Below are 24,675 nucleotides of genomic sequence, written 5' to 3' on the forward strand. Positions count from 1 at the left end.
CGAGTGTAGTTATTCTCTTTATTTTGTATGCTATTCATGTATGTATTGTGTATTTTCTTGAGTATATGACGACAGGTATAACTGGACTGACATGGATAACAACTTATTCCCATGGCCACAGGGTGGCCCATGCATTCTCCATCATAGCTGAGACCCAGGACTTGCACAGGAAAGGAAAACAGGTGCAATAATTGACTTCTGACATGAAGATGAATCTTTTGGCAGGGGTGGGATCAGAACTCAGATTCTATCAGGTCCAATTGGTAAATGGTTCCACATGAGCAAACCAGCCTGTGAACCACGAAGGAGCTAGGCCATTCCCAGGACCTAAGATTGAGCCCCCCCCCCACGGGGGAAGAGTGGGGGGCACAATAGTCATCCGTTCATAAGCTGAGGGTAGAATACAAATAAGTACATATTTGTATAGAGTAGTAGAGATGGTGACCTGTGATGGAATCCAATCTACCGAGTGACTACTGATTCTTGGATCTTTCCTGATGGCTCCATTTCATGACTGTGATGATTATTGTCATGCTTCATCAACTCTTCTTTACAAATAATCTATACCCCATACCTATAATTTCCTACTCACATAATGCAATAACTACTCAGTCAACGATGGGATCGATAGCATTCCATGACCCTTTCTAGGACCAGACACCAGTATCTCAGGATCTTCCGACATTCCCTCCTCATAGTAGGACTGAATTCAAGCCTCCGGCCTGGAAAAGATACTCCTTATATACATTTTAAATATAGGATTTATACTTCTATACAGATGTTCAGTCCATACTGTGTTTGTTGTGGTTATTCATTTTATTTCTTGTTCTGTTCATTTATTTACCATTTATTTTATTGACTCTGATGACACCTATACCATTCATTATATTGTTTACATCCTATCACATAGCATCTAGATTTTAGATGTGTTCTCCATCATGCCTGGCAGTGCAAGGATCTGAACTCAGGGCCTAGCATGCCCAATTCATAAATGAGTGAGTTTGAGCATGGCAGCCTCTAGCCAATGAAGCTGTCAGGTGGTTTCCAGGCACTGAGATTGACTCCCATGTTTGGCCAAAACAGCGATACATGAATAGGCAGACGGTGGTATACAAATAATTACATATTGGTAAAGAGTGCCAGCCCTCTATCTATGATTGAATGACACCTACTACATTCCTACCAACTCCTAGGTATTTATTATACCACCACAGAAGGAATATTATTCTTTTCATGCTTAATAAACTATTAATTAAGATCAATCAGCATTCTAGGATTATTGCATCCAATTTTAGATTAGACAGATGCCTGAACTTCTCTTTCAATCAGCATTCCTATTTATAGGAATGAGTCTCTTGTGATCTCCTGCCATTGGTGTCAGGACTGGGATTTGAACCCAGGGCCTATGTTGACACTGATAGCCCACCAGCCAACAGCAATGGCAGGTCAGGTCCACTTTGCAGCCTTGTCATTCAGACCCAGGATGGTCACTGTGCAAAGAGAACAATTGAAAAAACCCAGCCCTCTGCAGCTCGCCACTTTTTGTGCTTTCCAGCTTTTTTTTTTCTTCCTGAAAGCCCTCTGGGCATAAGATCTCACGATCGGCTCTGTGTCTGGAGACTGCACTCCAGCCTAGGGAGATCCAAGCTGAGGCAGAGTTTCCACGACCTGAGGTCAAGCCCCATGGTTGCCCCCCAAAAAGAATAAATAAACTAATTAATTAAGTAAGTAAGTAACTAAATTAAAAAAATAAAGCTTCCTGGTTTGGAATTTCTACTAGTTTTCTTTCCTAGTGTGGGATTTGAACTCAGGATCCTAGTAAATCTGTAGTAATGTCAGGGAAGAGTTGCCACTACTTGAGTTCAAATCCCATGCCAAACAAAAATGAAAAACTAAGTCACTGACTTAGGGGAAAATAGTTGTGAAGATGGGAGGGAAGGAATGGTAGGCTGAAAACAAAGGAGGAATCAACAATATTCAATAGGAAATATACTCATTACCTTGCTCTTGTAACTGTATCCCCAATGTACAACATTTTTACAATAAAAACGTACAAAACACAGAAACAATATAGTTCTCTGACAAGCACTTTGGAGGTAAAGGAAGGTTGTGTGAATAGCTGTAAAAAATTCTGCACTGTCTTTTTTTAATGTTCAGTAGGGAACTGAATAAACATAGATACTTCCATTAAAAAAAAATTGGAACTGGGGCAAGTATTTCTGCCATTGCTATGATTTGAGCACACCATGCAGGTAACTCTTTTGCCCCATGGGTGAAGGCGAAGCTCATTGTCCTTGAGGAAAAGAAATTCATGCTAGAATTCCCAGGACCTGAATGAAGGTTCTGCAATGGAAAAAGTATTTCTATGCATGTGTAATGTATTATATATAATTACATATGAATGTTAATTTCATATTACGATTTTTATTATTGATTTTGTATTTTATTTTTGTTTTACTCATTTATTGATTATTGTATTTATTATAAACACAATATTTATTACATTTTGCACATCTATTATAAAATTATACACAATAATTTGGGACATTGACTCATTTTTCATTACTATTTTATTAAGTGTTGAAACAATACATAATTAAATGGAAGCATTTGTCACAGTATTCACATGTTTAGAGTCTCTCCCAAGTATGTTTACCTTCCTATTGGGATTTATTTAGATGATTTATGGTCAGAAGCCTTTTCTTGAGGATACGAAAGTGAGGGATAAAATTGTAAGGGTGGAGATAGAAATGTGGCTTAGTGGTAAAGAGCTCGCTCAGCATGCATGAATGCCAGGGATTGAAACCTCAGTGCTACATACTCAAAAAAAGCCAGAAGCTGTGGAGTGGCTCAAGTGGCTATCCTTGAGAAAAAGAAGTTCAGAGACAGTACCCAGGCTCTAAGATCAAGCCCCAGGACTGTCAAAAACAATAGGCCAGATGCCAGTGCTCACACCTGGAAACTTAGATTCTCAGGAAGCTGATTCTCAGGAAGCTGAGTTCAAAGTCTAGGCAAGGAAAGCCTATTAGACTCTTATCTCCAGTGAAGCACGAAAAGACCCCGTGTGGTGCTGCGGCTCAAGTGGTAGAGTGTTTGCCATGAGCTTATGGGCTCAGGGACAGTGCCCAGACTTGAGTTAGAGACAAACAATTGGAAAAAAGTGAGAATTAATCAAAGTACGTTTCCTATTTGTTAATTAAGAGAACATTCTTTGGGAAATCAACACTGATTTACACCAGAATAGGAGTCAGAGCTCAAGGTTCAAGTGTAGGACATCCATATTCCCTGCCTCTCAGACTCTAGCATTGTAACTTTGTGTCCTACATGGTTCTGAAAGGTCCAATGTTGAAAGGTTTAATATGCTCCCAAAGCCCTTTGTGATAAGCAGTTGATTTGTATTGTCAATGTTATTACAATTCTGAACCTAGCAGAGCACCAGTAGCTCAGGCCCGTTGCCCTAGTTTAGGAGGATGAGGTTTCAGGATCACAGGGTGAAGCCAGCCAGGGCAGAAAAGTCTATGACACTCAGACTTCCATTTCTGAAAGGTCAGATGTTCTAGAGCTTCCTGTGTTTCCCATGGTACTTAGACTCTAAATGTTCTTAGAGTTCTTGAGCTATAGAATCAAGAAACATTATTGACCCATCAAGGGTTCAAATGAAGTTCTCAGGATCCAAGCCCTAGCCATGTTAGCAGGAAGAACTCCAGTGTAACACTGTAATTAAGGCAGAAAACAATTTCAAAAGCCAGGCTAGATGCAGAGACCAGGCCTACAGGATTAGGAGGCAGAATGTACACAGTCAACAGGGAATTGAGCTGCAAAACCACTTCAATCATTCCAGGCACAGCCACCATTGGGGGGAAACCTGAAACATTTGTTAGAGTTACACTATTGTCAAGCTTTTCTTTGCCTCTTCAAACAATGACTAATTAACCTTCCTCCCTCAGGTGAAGGGAGCCTCAGGCTATCTTTAGGTTAACAATAGAGAGCCAGTTTAGTGGGGGACATAGTAACAGAGTAGAAAAACACTGCTCTCTGGACTTCGTGAGTGTGTTTTTCACTCTCCATCTGTCAGATTTGAAGGCCCTTCTTCTACCTCTGCCAGTCCTTTCTCCTTCCTTCATTCTCCACATCATTAATGCAAATCCCCAATCCAGGGAGAGGCAGGGCCCTTTCTTTTCTGTTTCCATGCCTCTGAGTTAGAACCGAGCTCTGCCCTTTTGACTCTGGGGCCCTTTGCTGCCTGAGAAGTGGGAAACAGACAGTCTTCCTGCCCTGTAGTTTTGTGAAGGCAATGCTGGTGCCCTGGCATGCTGCAGAAGGCCTCATGACTGGGAATTGTTCCCTTCTTTCCCAGATTCATCTATCATCTCCTATCTATCTTTTATCTATGTATCTATCTATGTATCTATGTATCAATGTATGTATGTATGTATGTACATACGTACGTATGTATGTATGTATGTATGTATCTATCTACCCACCCACCTACCTAGGTATCTCTTTGCCAGTTCATGGGTGGAACTCAAGGCCAGGACACTCTCTTTAGCACTCTACTACTTGAGCCACAGCACCAATTCTGGCTTTGTGTGTGTGTGTGTGTGTGTGTGTGTGTGTGTGTGTGTGTGCTACCAAGGAATCATACCCAGGGCTTCTTGCAGGCTAGGCAAGCACTCTCTCACTAATCCACATTCCCAGCCCCCTCATCTTTTCCTTAATGGTAGTTTTTACATAAGTATGCTGCCATTTTACATCCCCAAGTTTAATTTTCTGAATACTGGTTAATTCTATGAAACCTGACCTTCTCTTCCCCTGCCTGATTTGTGACTATTCTTGCATTGACCCCATAATAAAATGTAAATAAAGGCTGCTGAGAGCTTCAGTTTGCATCATATAAGGACACAGGCCTGGAACCCTGGAAGAGAAAAGCCATCAGCCTGAAATGAAGGCAATGATGCAGTATGCGCAAGGAGCATATATGAAAAATAAACCAGTAAATAAAAGGAGAAGAATTGCATATGGTCTGTTTGCACTCAGGGAAGTAATATACACACATAACTAGGTAGGACACTGATACATAAACTTGGCCTTCTCTTTTTGAAAAAATTTTGTGCCTATCCCAGGACTTGAACACAGGGCCCACTGCATTCCTCAGCTGTTTTTCCCAAGGCTGAGGCTTTACCACCACCACAGACCCACTTCCAGCCATCTGTTCATTAATTGGACATAACTGCCTCCCAGGATTTCCTGCCTGGTCTAGCCTCTGTCTCATGCTCAGCTTTCTCTCTCAAAGCTAAAGCTCTATCCTCTGGGCCACTGCTTCACTTCTAGTTTTCTGGTGTTTTAAGAGCTAAGAGTCAGACACACTTCCTGCTCAGGCTGACTTTGAACGGCAATCTCCCAAAGAGTCTTCAAGCGGCTTTCCTCAGGGATTCACCGAGGAGCCCCTCCACACAAACCCTTAATCTAAATTTCAAGAGGCACTAGAGAAAAAGAGATACAAGAAGATGCTTCTAGTGTGTTCTAGATACTTAAGGTTGGAGACACACAACACTCATAATCATTAGATCATTTTATAGGCAAAAGGAGCAATGCAGACAGTATGGGGATCGCTCTAGCTTTCAGTCCTCTCATCCTGAGTAGGAAAATTCACTGCAGCTCAATGCTAATTGACAGTACTGGCATGTCCTGTGGACATTTGCTCCCAAATCCTGTGACACTCATTTATCACGTTTGGCTACAAACCTGTGACCAGATGAGAAGATGAAGAGAGAAAATCCTTCCTAGAGAAAGCAGCTATGAAGAATATTGGGTAGTTAACCTATAAATTCAAACCATTGGAATGACCCTGTTAAGAAGTCAGATTTTCCAGATTAAAAAGTGAAGAAGAAAAGAAAGAATGTACCAGTGGCTTCTCACTTTAAAACCAGCTCCTCAGGAGTCTGAGATGTAGAGAACCTGAGTTTAAATCCAGTCAGCATAGGAAAGTCCATGACACTACTATTTCTAAGAGATCACAGAATGGTTAATGCACTACCCTTGAGCAAAAGGAGCTCAGAGACAATGCTTAGGATCATAGCTCAACTCCAGGACCTGACCACTCAAAAAGAGCATGTACCTCCATGTCTTTGGGTATGTATGGATGTATTCCTATAGGTGAAGCTCCAGAGTAGTTATGATGAATGGCACCAAGCTAGGAAATTTGTATTCAATAAAATGATCTCGTAACAGAGACTGCTTTCATGACAGTGAACAATCCAGGGCTCCCACCACTGTTCCTAGGGTAGACTGAGGGTTTCTCTGCATCCCAGGCCTGCTGGAAGAAGTCTTTCTCATTGAATGGACAGGCAGACAAAAGCCCTCACTCCTGTACAGCTGTGTAACAAACAACTCCATCTGGGTCAGATAGTGAGGATGATTTTGGGCAGGCTCTGAAGGTCAGGAGAAAACGGTCTCTTTGTACCCCAAACTATCTCTCTCCCCAATGCTCGGGGAGAGCACTGACAGGGAGCCTTCATTTGTGCCACCTCCTGTGGCAGGCCAAGTCCTGTGCACTTATCCTGCCTTTGTGAGACTATATTCCGGTGTTCAGATACAGTGTTCAATAAAATTCCGGAGTCCTTCTTGCAGAAAACTAGGGCACTGAACCTCATGAAATGTTTCATTGACGGCGATGATGGTCCTATGATTCCTCTCTAGGATTCTGGAAGCCTGGGAAATCCAAGCACAAATCTGATATCAAAGCTTCCTGTCATCAAGGGCTGGTGAATCTCATCAGGTTTTGAAACCTTTGATCTCTCCTAGTTGAGCCCTGGGTGGCTAGGTATTGGATTTGAAAACAAGCCTGGGGTGCTGACCATGAGCTCAGTACAGAAGCCCGTTGTTTTACCATTTTGTGTAACAGCATCAATTCTAGTCTGTGTGTGTGTGTGTGTGTGTGTGTGTGTGTGCACATGCACGCAGACTCATACACCATTCCTTGAGGTTGAAGTGAGGACCTGAGCACTGTACCTGAGCACTATAACTAGTTTCTCTTGTACAAGGATAGCCCTCTCCCACTTGATCCAGAGCTACTTCAGGCTTTTTTTTTTAGTGATGTCCTGAGAAATCAAACCCAGGGTTACATATATGAAAAACACTTTACTCCTAAGGCACATTCTCAGCCCTTTACTTCAGGTTTGTTAGTTTGTTTCTGTCTTTTTGTTGTTGTTATTGTAGGAGTTGACATCTGGGCCTGGGTGCTGTCCCTGAGCTCTTTAGCTCAAGTCTTGTGCTCTACCACTTGAGCCAAAACGCCATTTCAGTTTTTCTGGTGGTCCATCAGAGCTAAGTGTCTCAAGGACTTTCTAGCTCAGGCTAGCTTTTAACCATGATCCTTGTATCTTATCCTCCTGAGTAGTTAGTATGACAGGCATGAGCAACAAACACCCAACTTCAACTTCAGGTTTCTTAGTGGTCAATTGGAGAAAATAGGCTCATGGTACCTTTTGTGCCTGGGATAGTTTGGAACCCAGATCCTCAGATCTCAGCTTCCTGAGAAGGCGGGATGACAACCTCAGCTATAGACCCCTAGGCTGTGAACTCTGCTGCAAGGGGATCCTTGGTTCCACGTGGTGGAGTGCTAACCATGAGCCAAGAGGTAAGGGGCAGCACCCAGGCCCCTAGTTCGAGGTTCATGACTGAGAAAAAACAAAACAAAACAATTGTCTTCAGGAGACAACTCATTACTCTTCAGAAATATATAATTTTTTTCCTGCCATGGGGACATATCTGAGAGTTAATATTCTTGTCTGCATAATCATCTCAGTTGTAGAACTCTTACAAGGACCTGATGAAAGAATGCACCCTGTGAAGGACACAGTACATGGCACTCTTTGCATGACTCAGCACACAGCATTCTGTGAAAGACTCAGCGCCCAGCACCCAATGAAGGACTCAGCACAGAGCACCCTATGAAGGACTCAGCACATAGCTCTATTCAACAAGCTGTCATTAGAATTGTAGTGACAATTCTTCCACCTATGTCATTTTTTCCATTTATGACATCCTATTACATAGCATATAGATTTGCATCTGAATTATACATTCTACCTAACACTGAGCACTTTCAAAGAAAAAGAAAATGTGTGTCACACTCAGCTTCTAAACTCCACAATTACATTTTTGGCAGTGCTGGGATCTAAACTCAGGGCCTAGAAGGTTCAATTCATGAATGAGTGTCGGTCAGCATAGCAACCTATAGCCAATTCAGCTGCCAGGCCTTTCCTAGGCCCTGAGATAGAGCCCCAGATGCTGACCCCCATATAGCACTTAGTATAGTTATTCATTTTATTTTTGCTTTATTCATTTATTTACCATTTATTTTATTGATGGTTATTACACATGAAATATTTATTACATAGGATATAGGTTTGCCTATGTATGGAACTTCACACCTGACATGCAGGACTTTCACAGAAAAGGAAAACATGAGTCACCATGGACTTCTTACTACACGATTCAATTTTTGTCAGTGCTGGCATCTGAACTCACAGCCTACAAGGCTGAGTGTCAGCATGCCAGCCTGGAGCATATTTAGCTGACAGTCATTTCCAGCACCTGAGATCGAGCCCCACGGATGGACAAAATAAGAACAGATTGACAAGCAGATAGTATTACAAAATAAAATATAGATCTTTATAGAGTGCCAGAGATGTCTATACATTCTTCAGTTATATTGACCACATTTCTACCAATTCTTGGATATTTAGTATACTTCCATATAATTAATATTATTCTTTTCATACTTAATGAATTATTAATTAAATCATCCACTGTCTGGAAACTATTGCATCCATGTAATAATATTCTTTGAATGTTTAAAAAAACTCATTAATATCCATTGGCCTCCTAAAATCACTCTGTCTAATTGTATAGCAGTATCCAGAAACAACCAATTCCACCTTGCCATTCATAATCTTCCATCGGTATTCCTATGAATAGGAATGAGACTCTTAAGATCTCCCTCCATTGGTAGAGGACAGGAAGGGGCTTCCAACACAGGGCCTATGTTGCCGTGTTGGCCTATGGCTTTCCTGGTAGCCCGCCAGCCTTCAGTGAACCCAGGTTACCGACATTTTTCAAATGTGTCATTCACACAAAGGATGGTCACCTTGCAAAGCAAACAAATGTAAAACTGGCAACCATCTTCAAGTTGCCTTTTTTTTTTTTTCTGTGTCGCATTATTATTTTTTTCCTGTCAGCCTCTGGGGCCCAGAAACCCAAGTTCGGCTGTGGGTCCAGTGGCTGCACCCGAGCCTAGAATGATAAAAGCTGAGGCAGAATTGCCACGACCTGAGTTCAAGCTCTGTGCTTGACAAAATAAAAATAAATAAATAGGTACATATATTCATACATTAAAAATAGTTAAAATATTATGAGGCTCCTTGGCTTAAAATTCATGCCCTTTATTCTGCCAGGCCTGGGAATTGAACTCAGGGTCTGGGTAAATCTGCAGCACTGTGGGGGATGGGGAAGTTCACCGTGCTGGAAGACAAGAAATCCAGGCCTGTTCCTAGGGCCTGAATTCAATTCCTAGCACTTAAAAGAATAATATAGATATACATTTTTAACAGATGGTTTATATTTACATACACATATTTACTGCATATTAAGGTTAGTGTATTCATTTTATTTTGTGTTTTATTAATTTTTTATGTATTTTAGTGAGCATGATTATATATACCATTTTTTGCATCCTATTACATAAGACAAAAATTTCTCTGTGTATTCTAGATCATTCCTGAGACCCAGGACTTTCACTGATAAGGAAAACAAGTGGGACAATTATTTTGTCCACCAGGATTAAGTTTTTGGCAGTTCTGTGACTTGAACTCATGAATGCACTTCATGAATGGTTAAATGTTAGCAGAGTAGTCTGATGCAAGTGAAGTTGGCAGGCAAAATTGAGGACCTGAGATCAAGCCCTAGGAATGGCCAATATATAAACAGATAGATGTTTAGATTGCAGTGTGTGTGTGTGCATTTTTGTGTGTATTTACATATGTATATACATCCATAAATATATACAGACAGATATACATTTATGTAGATTCTAGTGTATAACCCTATATAAAGAGTGATGTCTATATCTTATTTTTAATATATTCTTTTACTACCAATTATTCAGTCTAAAATTATGCCTCTATTAATTAATCACGGTAGAACAGTTAATGAAGAATTAATCAATGACCTATATTTATTACATACAATCTTATACTAGAATGACTAACTAATTAGTAATTCAATTAGTACATTTCAAACATTTTATTAGTGTTCCAATACATAGGAACAAATTTCCTAGATCTTTGGCAGTGTGTAGGTGCAGTCCCAGGATCGAACTCAGGGCCTACATATCTGGGTTGGACTCAGGCTTTACTGATACCCCTCCAGCTTTTGTCATGCAAGGTCACATACAATTAAAAGACTAGTTATTGAGACCAAGGAGGGTAACAGTGCTGAGTAAACAAATGTAAAACTGTTGTGTGAAACTTCCTGGGTTTTTCCTCCTCCATTTTTGTTGGTTTGATGTACTTTTGCCAGTGCTGGGAGTTGAACTCGGGTCCTAGGTTCCCTGGATCATATGTGGGTATAGAAGCTGCATCCCAGGCTATCATAATCATGGTTTAAGACACAATAAAATGGTTCGTTGAGTAAAAGGAGCTCAGGGAAAATGTCTAGGCTAACAGTTCAAGCCTCAGAACCTGCTACAAAAAAGCCATTAACTCCATGTGTCTGAGTATGTATGCATGCATTTGTATCAGTGAACATCCAGAGGTTCTATGAAGAAAGGCACCCAGCTGGGAAATTTGCTTTGAATAGAATGGTTTCATAGCACAGACAGTGCTTTCTAAACAGTGCATATTCCGGGGTTACCCTCAATGTTCCCAGAGTAGCCTGAGGGGTTCTCCATACCCAAGGCTGCTGGAGGAACTCTGCTTCATTGTTGGAACAGGCAGACAAAAGGCCTCACTCCTGTACAGCTGTGTAACAAACAATTCATCCAGGCCAATTACTGAGAATGAGTGTGGGCAGGCTCTGAAGGTCAGGAGAAAAAGGCCTCTTTTTACCCCAAGCTCTCTCTCTTCCCAGTGCTCTGTTTTGACAGGAAAACTTCATTTGTGCCACATCCCGGGGCAGGCCAAGTTCCCTGCACTCATCCTGTCTTTATAAGACTATGTTTCAATGTTGAAACAAACTGCTACCATTAATTCAAGAGTGCTCCTGGTAGACAATTAGGGAGCTATACCTAATGAAATGATTCATTATTGGCAACGATGCCTCCGTGTGTGTGTGTGTGTGTGTGTGTGTGTGTGTGTGTGCATATACCAGTCCTGGTGCTTGAACTCAGGACCTAACCACTGTATCTGAGTTTCTCCTGTACAAGGACAGCACTCTACCACTTGAGCCACAGTGCCATTTCAGGGATGTGGAACATTTCTATGGATGTGGTACTGAGGATTCAAACCCAGGGTTTCACACATGCAAAGCAGTCTACCCCTAGGAAAAATTCCCAGCACTCCACTTCAGGTTTCTTTCTTTCTTTTCTTGTAAGTTGGAGGAGTTGAAGTTTGGGCCTGGGTGCTGTCTCTCATCTCTTCAGCTCAAATCTAGCACTCTAGCACTTGAGCTACAGGGCCCCTTCAGGCTTTCTGGTGGTTTTAGGAGATAACCATCTCAAGGAATTTCCTGCCCAGGCTGGCTTTGGACCATGATCTGAAATTGCTTTGAACCAAGATCTTCAGCTTCCTGAGCAGACAGGATGATAGACCTCAGCTAAAGACACCTAAGCCCTGACACTTTGCTGCAACGAGGTCCTTGGCTCAGCATGGTAGAACTTTAGCCATAAGCCCAAGAAGAAATTCAGCACTTAGGCTGTGAGTTCAAGGTTCATGATGATGAAAATTAAACCAAAACAATTTTCTGCAGGAGACATCACTAGAGCTAAATATATACATAAATTTGGCCCTGCCTTGGGGACATATCTGAGCCTCAACTTACTCATCTGCACAATCATCTTACTTGTGTAGCTCTTATAAGGACCAGATGAAAGAATACAACTCGTGAAGGACTCAGCACATAGCACCCTGTGAATGACTCAGCACACAGTACCCCATGAATGATCCAGCACCCCGTGAAAGACTCAGGACCGAGCACCCCAGGAAGGTTTCATCACATAGCTGTATAGTATAAACTGTCTTTAGATTTAAGGTGCTTTGATCAGTATCACCACTCTTTCACATACACATCACAAACCACACAAGTTAACATCTTACGGTTTAGAGGGGTGTTTTTTTGGGGGAGTATCATCAGCCTCGGGGATTTCACTCATAGTTTGGAGGTACTGTCCGAAGATCTTTTCCTCAAGGCTAGGGCTCTACCATTTTGAGGCACAGCTCAGAGTCTCGCAGACTTCCTGTCAGGGCTGAGTTTTCAACCCACCAGTGTCTGATATCATCCCCCAAGCAGCAAGTGGTGAGCCAGCATCATCTGGTTCCATGGTGCTGGGTTGCAGCTGTTGACCTCTGGCTAAGTCATGTTAGGTGGCATCCATCGGCTTCAGACTCGCAGCTTGCTCTGTGATGAGGTATTTGAAATCCTGGCCTTCTATACTTGCAGTCAGAATATTCTAACTTGTTTTTGGTGCCAGTCCTGGGGCCTGAGTAAGGGCCTAAACACAATCCTTAAGCTTTCATGCTCAACAGCAGTGCTCCACTTCTTGAATGACAGCACTACTTGCTGTTAATTCTGTGCATGTGATATTGTGGAATGGATCCCAGGACTTCATACATACTAGGCGAGCACTCTACCACAGAGCCCCAGGAATGTCAAGTGTAGAAATAGATATGTAGATTGTTACACACACACACACACACACACACACACACACACACACATATATACACATACATATATAAGTACATATATATATGTATGTATAAAACAAGACAGGTATGTCTGTATATTAATTAATTATATATACTATATTACTACGAATTATCAATAAATTATTCCTTCCTTTATTTAAGTATTACGGTTGAATACATAATAAAGTATTAATTGAAAATTAGTCAACATACTATAATTATTGTGTATAATTTTATAATATAATCATACACTACTAATGTAATTATTACTTTGCAACATTCCATTTGTATGGATATATATCAAAATGCATTTCTTAGGATCTCCTGCCATTCATAGGTGGCAGTCTTGGGATTCACACCCAGGCCTAGGTTGCTGATTTTGGCTATGGCTTCCCTGATAGCCCACCAAACTTCAGCAGGGCAAGGTCATGTACACTTTCCAGGCCCTGTCATTTAGAACCAAAATGGTTGCAATGCAAAGAAAAAAAAAACATATAAAACTGCCTTCTGGAACTTCCCAGTTTTATCCTTCTCCTTTGTTTTCAGTTTGGGGGCCAGAACTCTGGGTCTGGGTGCTGTCCCTCAACTCTTCAGCTCAAGGCTATCACCCTACCAGTTGAGCCATAAGACTACTTCCAGGTTTTTCTGCTTATATGGTGCTGAGGAATCTAACCCAGGGCCTTATATATGCAAGGCAAGCACTGTTTACTGAGCCATCTTCCTAGCACTTCTACTTTTTTTTTTTGATGGTCCCAATGTTTGAACTCAGGTCCTAGGATCTCAGGATGGGCTGTGGGTCCAGAAGCTGCACAGCAGCCTAGGATGATCAGAACTGAAACAGAGTTGCACGAGCTGAGTTCAAGCCCCAGGCATGGCCAAAAAAAATATTAAGGCCCTGGCTTGGAATTTGCACTGTTTTTCTGGCAGGCCTGGGATTTGAACTCAGGGTCTGGGTAACTCTGTGGTACTATGGGGGAGAGTAAGCTCACCGTCGTTGAAGACAAGAATTTCAGCAAGAATTTTAGGGCCCAATTTCAAGCCCCAGTACTGAAAAAAATAATATCTATATATGAGATCTATTTACATGCATGGGTTCAAAACTTATGACATTTATTACCCTTGTTTTTATTTTATTTAGTGATAATACATATATAGCATCTATTTCATTTATTACATCTTATCACATGGATCTATTTGCATATAGATTATACATCATACTGAGACCCAGAACTTTCACAGACAAGGAAAAAAATGTGTCAAAATTGGCTTCTGACACCACATATAAAATTTTGGCCATGCTGGGATTTGAACTCACAGCCCACAATGCCCAATTCATGAAAGGGTCAGTTGTAGAACAAAAGCCTTTGGCAAACTGAGCTTCCAGCCAGTTCTGAGGACCTGGGAACAAGCCATAGTAGTGGCTGATAGAGAGAGATAGAGATAGAGATATATCTCTATCTATCTATCTATATTTCTACAGAGATATAGATATATCTCTATCTATCTATCTATATCTCTACAGAGATATAGATACATATCTTTACAGAGATATAGATAGATAGAGAGACAGACAGACAGACAAATAGATAGATAGATAGATAGATAGATAGATAGATAGATAGATAGATAGATAGATGGATAGCTCTAGATGCATGAAACAAGAGAGAGATGTCTGTATACTATGAAATTGCATATACGATATTTTACTGATTACTGGGAATTAAATTATTCCTTCCTTTTTTAAGGATCATGATTGAATACATAATAAAGTATTAATTGAAAATTAGTCATTGTATTATAAATGTTGTGAATAATTTTATAATATAATCAAACACTAACTACTAATTTACTTGTTACTTTTATAACATTCCATTTGTATAGATGTACATGGGAATGGGTTTTTAGAATCTCTGCCATTCATTAGTGGCAATCCCAGGATTCGACCTCCAGACCTAAGTTGCCAGTTTTGGCTATGGCTTCTTTAATAGTCTGCCAAACATCAGCAATGCAAAGTCATGTACTCTTTCTTGCCTTGTCATTTACATCCAGGATGGTCACAATACAAAGGGGAAAAAAAGTAAAAAACCACCTCTTGAACTTCTCAGTTTTATGCTTCTCCTTTTTTTTGCCAGCCTCAAGATTTGAACTAGGGTCCTAGGATCCAAGGGTGGGCTGTGGCAGAGATGCCAAGACCTGAATGCAAGCCCTGTGCTTGGCCAAAAAAATAATAATTATTATAAGGCCCTGAATTGGAATTTGCACCATTTTTCTGGCAGGCCTTTTATTTGAACTGAGGGTCTGGATAACTCGTGACACTGTGGGTGAAGGGGAAAAGCTCACTGTCCTTGAAGACAAGAATTTCAGACTAGTTCCCAGGGCCTGAAATGAAGCCCAGCACTGGAAAAAGTAATACTAATATATGAGATCTATTTTCATGCATGGGTTTACTGCATATGATCTTTATTACCCTTGTTTATTTAGTATTATTACCCATATAATAGTTCTTTTATTACATCATATCACATAGGATATATTTGCATATGGATTATACATCATACTGAGACCCAGGACATTCAAAGAGAAGGAAAAAAAGTGTCAAAATTGGCTTCTTACTGCACGAATAAATTTTTGGCGATGCTGGGATTTCAACTCAAGGCCTACAATGGCCAATCCATAAATGGGATCACAGTCTTAGCACACCAGCCTCTGGCAAACTGAGCTCCAGAAAGTTCTGATGACCTGTAATCAAGCCACAGGAGTGATTGTTCTCTCTCTCTCTCTCTCTCTCTCTCTCTCTCTATATATATATATATATATATAGATAGATAGATAGATAGATAGATAGATAGATAGATAGATATAGATATAGATATAGATATATCTATATATGTCTCTATATATCTATAAATTTATAGATATATAGAGAAGATATATAGATATATATAGAGAGATATATCTATATATCTCTCTATATATCTATAGAGATATCTATAGAATATAGATATATATCTATATATAGAAAGAAACATAGATAGATAGATAGATAGATATGTAGATATATATGCATACAGAGAGAGAGGGAATGTGAGGATGTTAAATTATATCTATGATAACCATTATTAGTTATTAAATTATGCCTCCATTTAATGAAGTATTGTGTTTGAATACTTATAAAAGCATTAATTAAAAATTAGTCAGTATCCTTCCATTATGGGAATCATACTATGGTGCTAGTATGGAAGATATAAATCCAATAACTTTTCTGTGGCATTATAAAATAGAATCATGAATTTACTGCAAATTTAATTATTACTTTTATAACATTCCATTAGCATTCACATGAATATGAATGAGTTTTTCAGGATCTCCTTCCATTTGTGGGTGATAGTCCTGGCTTTCGAACTCCAAGCCTGGTTAGTTTCTTTTGAATGCAAACCATTAGAATGACACCTTGAAGATTTCAGATTGTTAAAATTACAAAAAAGCACAAAAAGATGAAAAGAAACGAAGGAGCCAGGGCTCTTGCCTGTAATCCTAGCTCCTCAGGAAGCTGAGATGTAGAGAATGACAATTTGAATTCAGCCGTGGCAGGAAAGCCTGAGACACTCTTATTTTTAAGAGATCACAGGGAAAAAAAAAAACATGAATGGGGCTGTGGCTCAAGGACAGAGTGCTACCATTGAGCAAAAGGAGCTCAGGGACAAGGCCTAGACTCATAGAACAAACCTGGAACTGCCCCCCTTGCCCCCCCCAAAAGGAGGCAATAACTCTATATCTCTGTGTATGGATGGATGATGTATGGATGACAGGCATTCAGCAGGTTGCCCATGCCCAGTCCCCCAACCTGTGTAAGCTGGAACAAGCCCTCAGAGAGTACTAAGTCTGAGCTGAAGCTCTAACAAAGCATTCTTCTCTGCCATTTAATAACTGAAGTCTTATGTTCTGGCTGAGGTGTCCAATCAGGACACCTAGCAGCCAGCCACTGCCTCCAGGGAGATCACAGTACCTAGACTGTAGGAGTTGTCAAAGTTTCTGGTTCCATATTGTCTATCCCTCTGTAGGATGTGAGCCTAGACCTCTAGGGCCTGGTGGCTATCACTCATTTATCATTCCTCATTGCTGAGTCACAGGCTGGTCAGAAATCTTGGCAAAGATATGAAATAGTCAACAATATATATGCCGAAAGGGATATGCCAATAAATCTCACCCTCATAATTCCCATTAGAAGGGAGCCTTGGGGTGCGAATGTGGCTTAATGGTAGAGTGCTTACCTAGCACGCACTAAGCCCTTGGTTCGATTGCTCAGTACCACAGAAAGAGAAAAAGCCAAAAGTGGCACTGTGGCTTAAGTGATAGCGGGCTAGCCTTGAGCAAAAGAAGCTCAGGAACATGCCCAGAACTTGAGTTCAAGCCCCAAGATTGGCAAAAAAATAAGTGAGCCTGATGAGACATATTCTTCTGGGAATCAGAGGAGGGCCGAGGTTATAGGTAAGAGGTAGGGTAGAGGGTAGGTGTTGGTGGTTAACCTCTGTAAGCTACTCAGGAGGCTGAGATCTGAGGATCCCAATTGCAAGCTGGAAAGTCTATATGAGACACTTTTCTCCAATTAAACACAAAAAGAAAGAAGTAGAACTGTGGTTTAAGTACTAGAGTGCTAGCCTTGAGCACAAAAGCTCAGGGATAGGATAGCATCCAGGCCATGAAATCAAACCCTAGGACTGGCTCGCACATGCACACACACACACACACACACACACACACACACACACACACACACACACACAAGATAGAGCATTTGCCAGTCAGCCTGCACAAGTTCCATCTCTAGCAACTCAATATGAAAAAAAAGTGGGAGAAGGGAAGTAAATACTTGCTCCAGGAGGTGATATAAGCAGTGCCAAAATTCCCCAGGAGTTCTAAGATGTGGATTCAGGGCAGAGGGCCTCAGGCAGAAGGTACAGCATGGGCAAAGGTCCTGAGGTGTAGAGCAGATGGTGTGGGTGGAATGAAGGTTCTGTGGCTTCAAGCAAGTATGGCAGGACATTCAAGGCTGAGTCACAGGTAGGGCAGAGGGTGGGGTCCCACAATGGGGCCCAGGGGGAAGATTAGCTCGGCTTTTTACCAGGGACCCCATCCATTTCCTGTGGCTGGAATCTTATTTTTAACAGCTCCTGACCCTATGACCTCCTTTGCATATAGAAGGCAGGGCAAATGCAGGGAAGAACGCTTGTTTGACCCATTGCAACAATGAGAAGTATAAGTTGTCATGTTTAAAACGAACTTTACAACTTTGGTGCGGGGGGGGGGGGGAGGTTGGGTGGGGGGCCGAGGGGAGGCTGGGAAGTGATGGGAAGGGGAAACAAAGAAGGAGGCTACAATGCTTGGTAAGAAATGTACTCATTATCTTTCCCATGTAATTTTAACCCCTCTGTACAGTATTTTCACAATAAAAAGAAAAGAAAAGCTTCTAGCACAATGCCACCAGTGGCTCAACCCCTGTAAATCTTAGCTACTCAGGAGACTGAGATAGAGATCTTATGTGAAGCCAGCTCAGGGGAGGAAAGTTAGTGAGACTCTTCTTGCCAATGAACTACTAAAAGCCAGAAATGGAGCTGTGGCTCAAGTGGTAAAGTGCTAACCTTGAGGGAAAATGTTAAGAGACCAGAGCCCAGACCCTGAGTCCAAGCCCCAGTAATGGCACAGAAAAAGTAAAGAAAAGCTTTCAGGAGCTCCTACTCCACTGTGGTGAAAGACTAGTCCTCAGAAGACTGAGATGTGAGGACCACAGTTCAAAGCCAGCCCAAGCAGGAAAGTCCGAGAGACTCTGATCTCCAAGGAACCTCCATAAAACCGGAAGTGGCTCTTTAGCTCACGTGGTAAGCTGAAGAGCTTAGGGACAACGCCCAGTCCCAGAGTTCAAGCCCCATGACCAACCCCTGGCCTGCTAGTACCTCTGTGGCTCTAGGCAGAGTACTTTCCAGTGGGCCCCTAAGGGTCTCCCAATGTCTAGGTGTCCTACGCGGCTTGAGAGCAGCCTGTTTGGAGGCCATTGTCTACAAAGCAAGACAGTACCAGAGAAGGGTGGAGCCTTGGGGCATGGAGATAATGAGAATGGCATCTGTCATGCATGTAATGTGGATCTGAGCAGTAAATTGACGTCTCAGACCACAGTTCTGAGCCAGGCGGGGCAGAAGCTGCAAGATTTCATACCAGGTAATGCCCATTCATGCAGGTATCACAAGAGTGTGAATTTGTCAGGCACACCTTGGGCAAGTGTTGAGTTGGGCTCATGAAAGACTTGTAGGCTCAGGAATCCACAGCCGGCTGGCTGATGCTTGTAGCAGTAGCTGTCCCTGGAGTCCCAGGCCTCAGAGGCCTGCTTTTCTCACCAGTGCTCAGGGACACAGGAAGGTCTGCAATCGTCGGCTGACTACAAATGAGCATCCATAGTGCCCTCTCCTTGGTCCTGTGGCCCAGTGCACAAATGGAGGGACTGGTTCCATGGAACTTACTACCATGGCCCAGACCCCTCAGCCCAAGAAGGATTTAGGGAGAAAACACTTGATATGCCTGTAGAGTTTACTGTGACAATGCCTCAGGACTGCCCCCAGTTCTAGCTCAGCTCATCATTACCACCTTCCTGTGTATGTTTGTGTGTGTGTGTGTGTGTGTGTGCGCGCGCGCGCGCACGTGTGGGCGTGCATGTGCACGCATAAGCACCTTGGTTCTAGGGCTTGATCTCAGGTCCTGGGCTCTGTCCCTCACATTTTTCATTCAGGGCTAGCACTCTTCCACTTAAGCCACAGCTTTTCTTCCAGCTTTTGGGTGGTTATTTGCAGAAGAGAGTCTCACAATCTTTTCTAGCTGGGCTGCCTCTGAATGGCAATCCTCAGATCTCAGACTCCTGAGGAGCTAGGAGTATGAGACCATGAGCTATTAGCATCTGGCCACACTTCCTTTCTTGGCTAAAACAGACTACCTCTCTCCAGCTGAGCACCCATCTACAGCTACCCCTCCTATCCCTGGCTTCAGATGAAACATAACCTCCTCCCCTGAGGAAAAAGAATGGGATCAGGTTTGAGTTTTATGTTCTTCACAGTCAGAGGCTGGTGGAAGCTGATGTGGAGGTCAGAGATCTAGGCCAGGGCAAGTAGACAGCTGTTAGAACAGAAGAGTGTAGGAAAAGATATCCATGCAATTGGATGCCAGTGGCTCATGCCTATAATCCTAGCTACTCAAGGCTGAGACCTATGGATCAATCAAGATTCAAAGCTAGCCTGGGCAAACTCTTATCTCCAAAGAATCACGAAAAAGATGGGAAGCGGAGCTACCGTAGTTCAAGTAGTACAGCACCAACCTTGTGCAAACAAGCTAAAGATACCTAGGATAACACCTAGGTTCTGAGTTCAAGCCCTGGCAAACACACACACACACCTCCTCTGGAGGTGGACAAAGATATGGATAGCTGAACTTGGGCTCCAAAGGAAAAGTGGAATATTTAGGTCTCTGACAACTTAAGACTCATTATAGATCCTGATAGGGGGCTAAAGGCAAGGTTGCAATGGAGAAGCGGCACCATCTGAATTTAGGAATAGGCAGACAGGCACTCACCAAGTGGACAGAGAAAAATGAGGGAAAAATACACACACACACACACACACACACACACACACACACCACACACACACACACACCAACGGGTAGCCCAAGGCCTCAGCAGTCCTTGAGCACATGAATATTCCAACCCCCGGGAAGATGGCAATATTGGTCTCCGAACAACTGTAGACAAAACTCAGAGCCTCTCACACATCTGGAATGGCTCCTAAAACAGCAGGGCATTTCCTACTGTACACAAAGATTTTGCCAGAATTTGTTATTTTTTATTTCAGTTTTCTCAAGGCTAGCATTTTATTGCTTGTACCACAGCTCCATTTCTATCTTTTGCTGGTCACTTTCAAATCAGAATCTAATGGACTTTTTTTTCTTGGTCTGCTTTCAAACCACAATCCTCAGGTTTCAACTTTCTGATTACCTAGGATTAAAGACATGAGCCATCAGTGTGGCTTCTACTTTTTCCTCTATAGTTATCTAATGCACATACTTAGATAGTAATGTAAAACTGAGAATATAGAAGCAAAATGTACAGTGATGATACTGTCATGTCAGAAATTCAAGTTAGTAATGTAAATTTCTTCATAAGACCATAAACAAAAAATACCATGATACAGTGTAAGAGAACTCACTATTGAACATATGAGCTTTAAGAGCTTTCTAATAGATCCATTATTTATTGTTACCTAACATTATTAAAACATATGAGGCATTAGTAAAATAGAAGTCCTATGCATGACTACATAAATTCCTTGTTTTTTTAAAGACACTTGTTTTCATCTAAAAAAGTAGGCCTGTCTATTGTCTTCATGTGATTTTGATGATTGAAGGTGCTTAGTGAGAAGGTAAAAATGTATTAGTAGTCCTAAACTATCAATTCTCATTTTTTCTTCTTGGAGAATATAATGATCAAAGCAATAGTTCAGAATCAGCAAGCAATAGTTCAGAATCATGCTTCCAGTGCAAGTGGATCACCAGTAAGAAATCCTCAATACCATTTTACACAAAGTTTTGTCACAGATACAATCTGCCTGCCTTCTCTAGCTGCTTTACTAGCTTGGACCTATTTCTTCATTGTACAGGAAAAGTGTCATTCAACTGATTTCAGTCAGATCTGTTACTAGAATTACCAAGGATTTAGATTCTTGTCTGTAATTTGGTCAAAGCTATGTCTCTTTATGTAGGCTACTAAAAATGTATTTACTAATTTTAAGTAAATACATAAATTCTATTTCAATCTTTTTTAAAAAATACAATTTTGTTTGCTCTATCAATTGATCAGAGGCATGGATTTTGTGGCTAGCTAGGTCATTGCACATCTGTATCTCTCTTCCTTTCTCTATTTCATGGTTCTCATAGATAATATGATTGCTCCATAATTATCCTAATTTATTTTGCTTTTATATTTTTGGTTGTATCATTTCACTTTTTGCTCTGCCATTTCCCAAATCATTTATATAGAAGGCATTATTTCATATTTTCTCATTCCTAGAATAAGCTGCACATGAAGACATCACTGGTTCTCATTTTCAGTCTGTACCTTTGAATATGGAGGAACATCTTTCCTCTGTTCTCCATCAATTCCCTACTCTCCAGTTAGAATAATTTCGAATAGTAAAGTTAGAAAAAGAGAATATAAATCATGGTGAAAAAAATATGCAGAAAATTCACCGGATATTTCTGACCAGTTCAACCAATGTGAACTGTTAGGGAAATACATGGAAACCTCATTCCCATTGGCTCTCAAAGTCTCTGCTTAGTGAATTCTTAGAAAGATGAGGAACAAGAAGAAAAAGTAAGGAATAGTATCAATTGCAAGACAAAAAATGGAGAAGGATCCAAGTAAATTTCTTCATTGGCTACTGAAAATATTCAGCTTACTACAGTGCGGAAACTACTTTTCAAAAAGGCCACTCATGTGAATAATAGGGGATGATGATGAGTATACCCCACTTCATCTGGAAGCCGACAGTGGACGCTTAGACATTGTCCATGAGTTGGTGGCTCAAGTGCCAAATGCAATAACTGTAGATGGCTGGACACCCCTGCACAATGTATATATGCAGAATAATACCAGACTGGCTTCTTTCTTACTTCATCATGATACAGATACCAATGCCCTAACTAATGGCCTCTTGACCCCTTTACATCTTACTGCTGAGAATTGAGATAGCAAAGACACACTGGATCTCCTTCTGTTGAACCATTATATAAACCAGGCGTGAAGAACAACTTAGAAGAAACTGCATTTGAAATTGCCCAAAGGATAAGTATTTATCACTACCTCTATGAAGCTGTGGAAGGCTGTACAAATTGTTCTCTTAAGTCCTAATGGTCGGGTTAAGTTTCTTAAATTTCAAAAATGCAAGTCCATCCTTTGTGTCCATACAAAATATTTCCACAATCCAAATAAGGACAATATCTTTTTTTTTTTTTGCTCGGTCATGGGGCTTGAACACTGGGCCTGGGTGCTATGCCTGTGCTTTTCAGCTCAAGGTGAGTGCTCTACCGCTTGAGCCACAGCTTCACTTCCAGTTTTCTAGTGGTTTATTGGAGATAAGAGTCTCACGGACTTTCCTTCCCGGGCTGGCTTTGAACCGTGAGCCTTAGATCTCAGCGTCCTGAGTAGCTAGGATTACAGGAGTGAGCCACCAGCGCCCGGCAACACCAATACTTACTGTAAAAATTCATGAATTCCGTGGAATTCTTCCAAGTGAATTGCCTGCATTGGATGTCAAAATGAATTCAAGAGTTTTTGTATACATGTATAATGATTTCTGCAGAGTTTGTGATTTTTTAATCAGAAATAATTTTAACGTATCTGTTGAAATGAGTAGTACAGAAACTAAAGTATTTCTGGTGGTTGTCTGAAAAAGAATATTTTAAAATATTCTATATTCTATGTTTGCATAATGTTCATAATTTATTTTATTCTTTCCTAGATATACTTTGAATTCTATATTATTTTATAATATATAGGTTCATTAATGTGTCCTTTCAGATTGTATTCCATATAGAAAGTTTTAGATTCCTTTTTTGCCTAGGTTCTAATATTATTTTTCTTTGGGATAAAATGACAATTTTGTCTAATTTCAAAAGTTTTGTAAAGTTTATGCTATGTAAACGCCTTTCTGAGGTGAAGAGTTAATACACTAATGCCAAACTAAATTTAATTTAAAGGAATTACGTTTGTTGTTACACTTGTTATTTTGTAATCAACTTTTTTTTTTTTAGGTCTGGTCCTGGGGCCTGAACTCTGGGCCTGGGCGCTGTTCCTCAGCTCTTCAGCTCAAGGCTAGCGCTCTACCACTGAAGCCACAGCGCCACTTCCGGCTTTTTTCTTTTTGCTTATGTGGTGCTGAGGAATCGAACCCAGGGCCTTGAGCATGCAAGGCAAGCGCTCTACCACTGAGTCACCTTCCCAGCCCTGTAATCAACTTTTTAATAACTGTTTTTCATTTCTTGCATCTGAAGAATGAAAAATACGGAATACTTCACAAATTTTCATATCATCCTTGTGCAATTGCCATGTTAATCTCTGTATTGTAATTTGGGAATACGTGCTGCTGAAGCATGTAGTATCTTCTAAATTTAAGTAGTTAGTGATGCAATCTTTATACAGGCTTATATCCGTGGGTGCCTACTTGAAACAAGGAAATCTTATTGTTCCTAACAATGCTATTATTTCCCTAAAATTCTGTGAATAGGGGAAAAATCAATCGATTGCTCACATTTGCAATTTTTTTTGTCAATGACAATTTTAAGTCTTTTTCATTTGGAATTTGATCATACTTTCAATAATTTATAGCTAGGTCCAAAGGTGATGGCTTTTTCAAGTACTTATTGATCCAACTGAATTAGGTTTGTGGCGCTAATGGATTCAAAGTAAGCCTTGCTTAAGAGCTACTTATAACATTCTGCAGCTGACATTTTCCCAAATGAGTTCTTACTGGCACAAATGTCTACCTGACCCTTTACTCTTCTCCCATGTAGGAACAGACCAATCAGAATATCTTACCCTGACAACATAGATTGTTTTACTTGAACAAAACTTAAATGTTACAAGGGATCATAGAGAGATGAACAGTTCAGTCAGAAGTGTTCAGACTAGAAGGTATTTTATCAAAATATAATTGTTTATTATATCTAACATTTCAAA

The 24,675-nt window shown here is 40.9% G+C and overlaps 1 pseudogene; it reads right to left on the minus strand.

The window, feature by feature from the left end:
• Nucleotides 1-23,994: 23,994 nt before the first annotated feature.
• LOC122097773 lies at nucleotides 23,995-24,091 on the minus strand (annotated as a pseudogene).
• Between the last annotated feature and the right edge of the window lie 584 nt (nucleotides 24,092-24,675).

The sequence above is a fragment of the Dipodomys spectabilis genome, unplaced genomic scaffold (assembly GCF_019054845.1).
Source record: "Dipodomys spectabilis isolate Male_0828 unplaced genomic scaffold, ASM1905484v1 ptg000434l, whole genome shotgun sequence".
In the NCBI taxonomy this organism is placed as follows: domain Eukaryota; kingdom Metazoa; phylum Chordata; class Mammalia; order Rodentia; family Heteromyidae; genus Dipodomys; species Dipodomys spectabilis.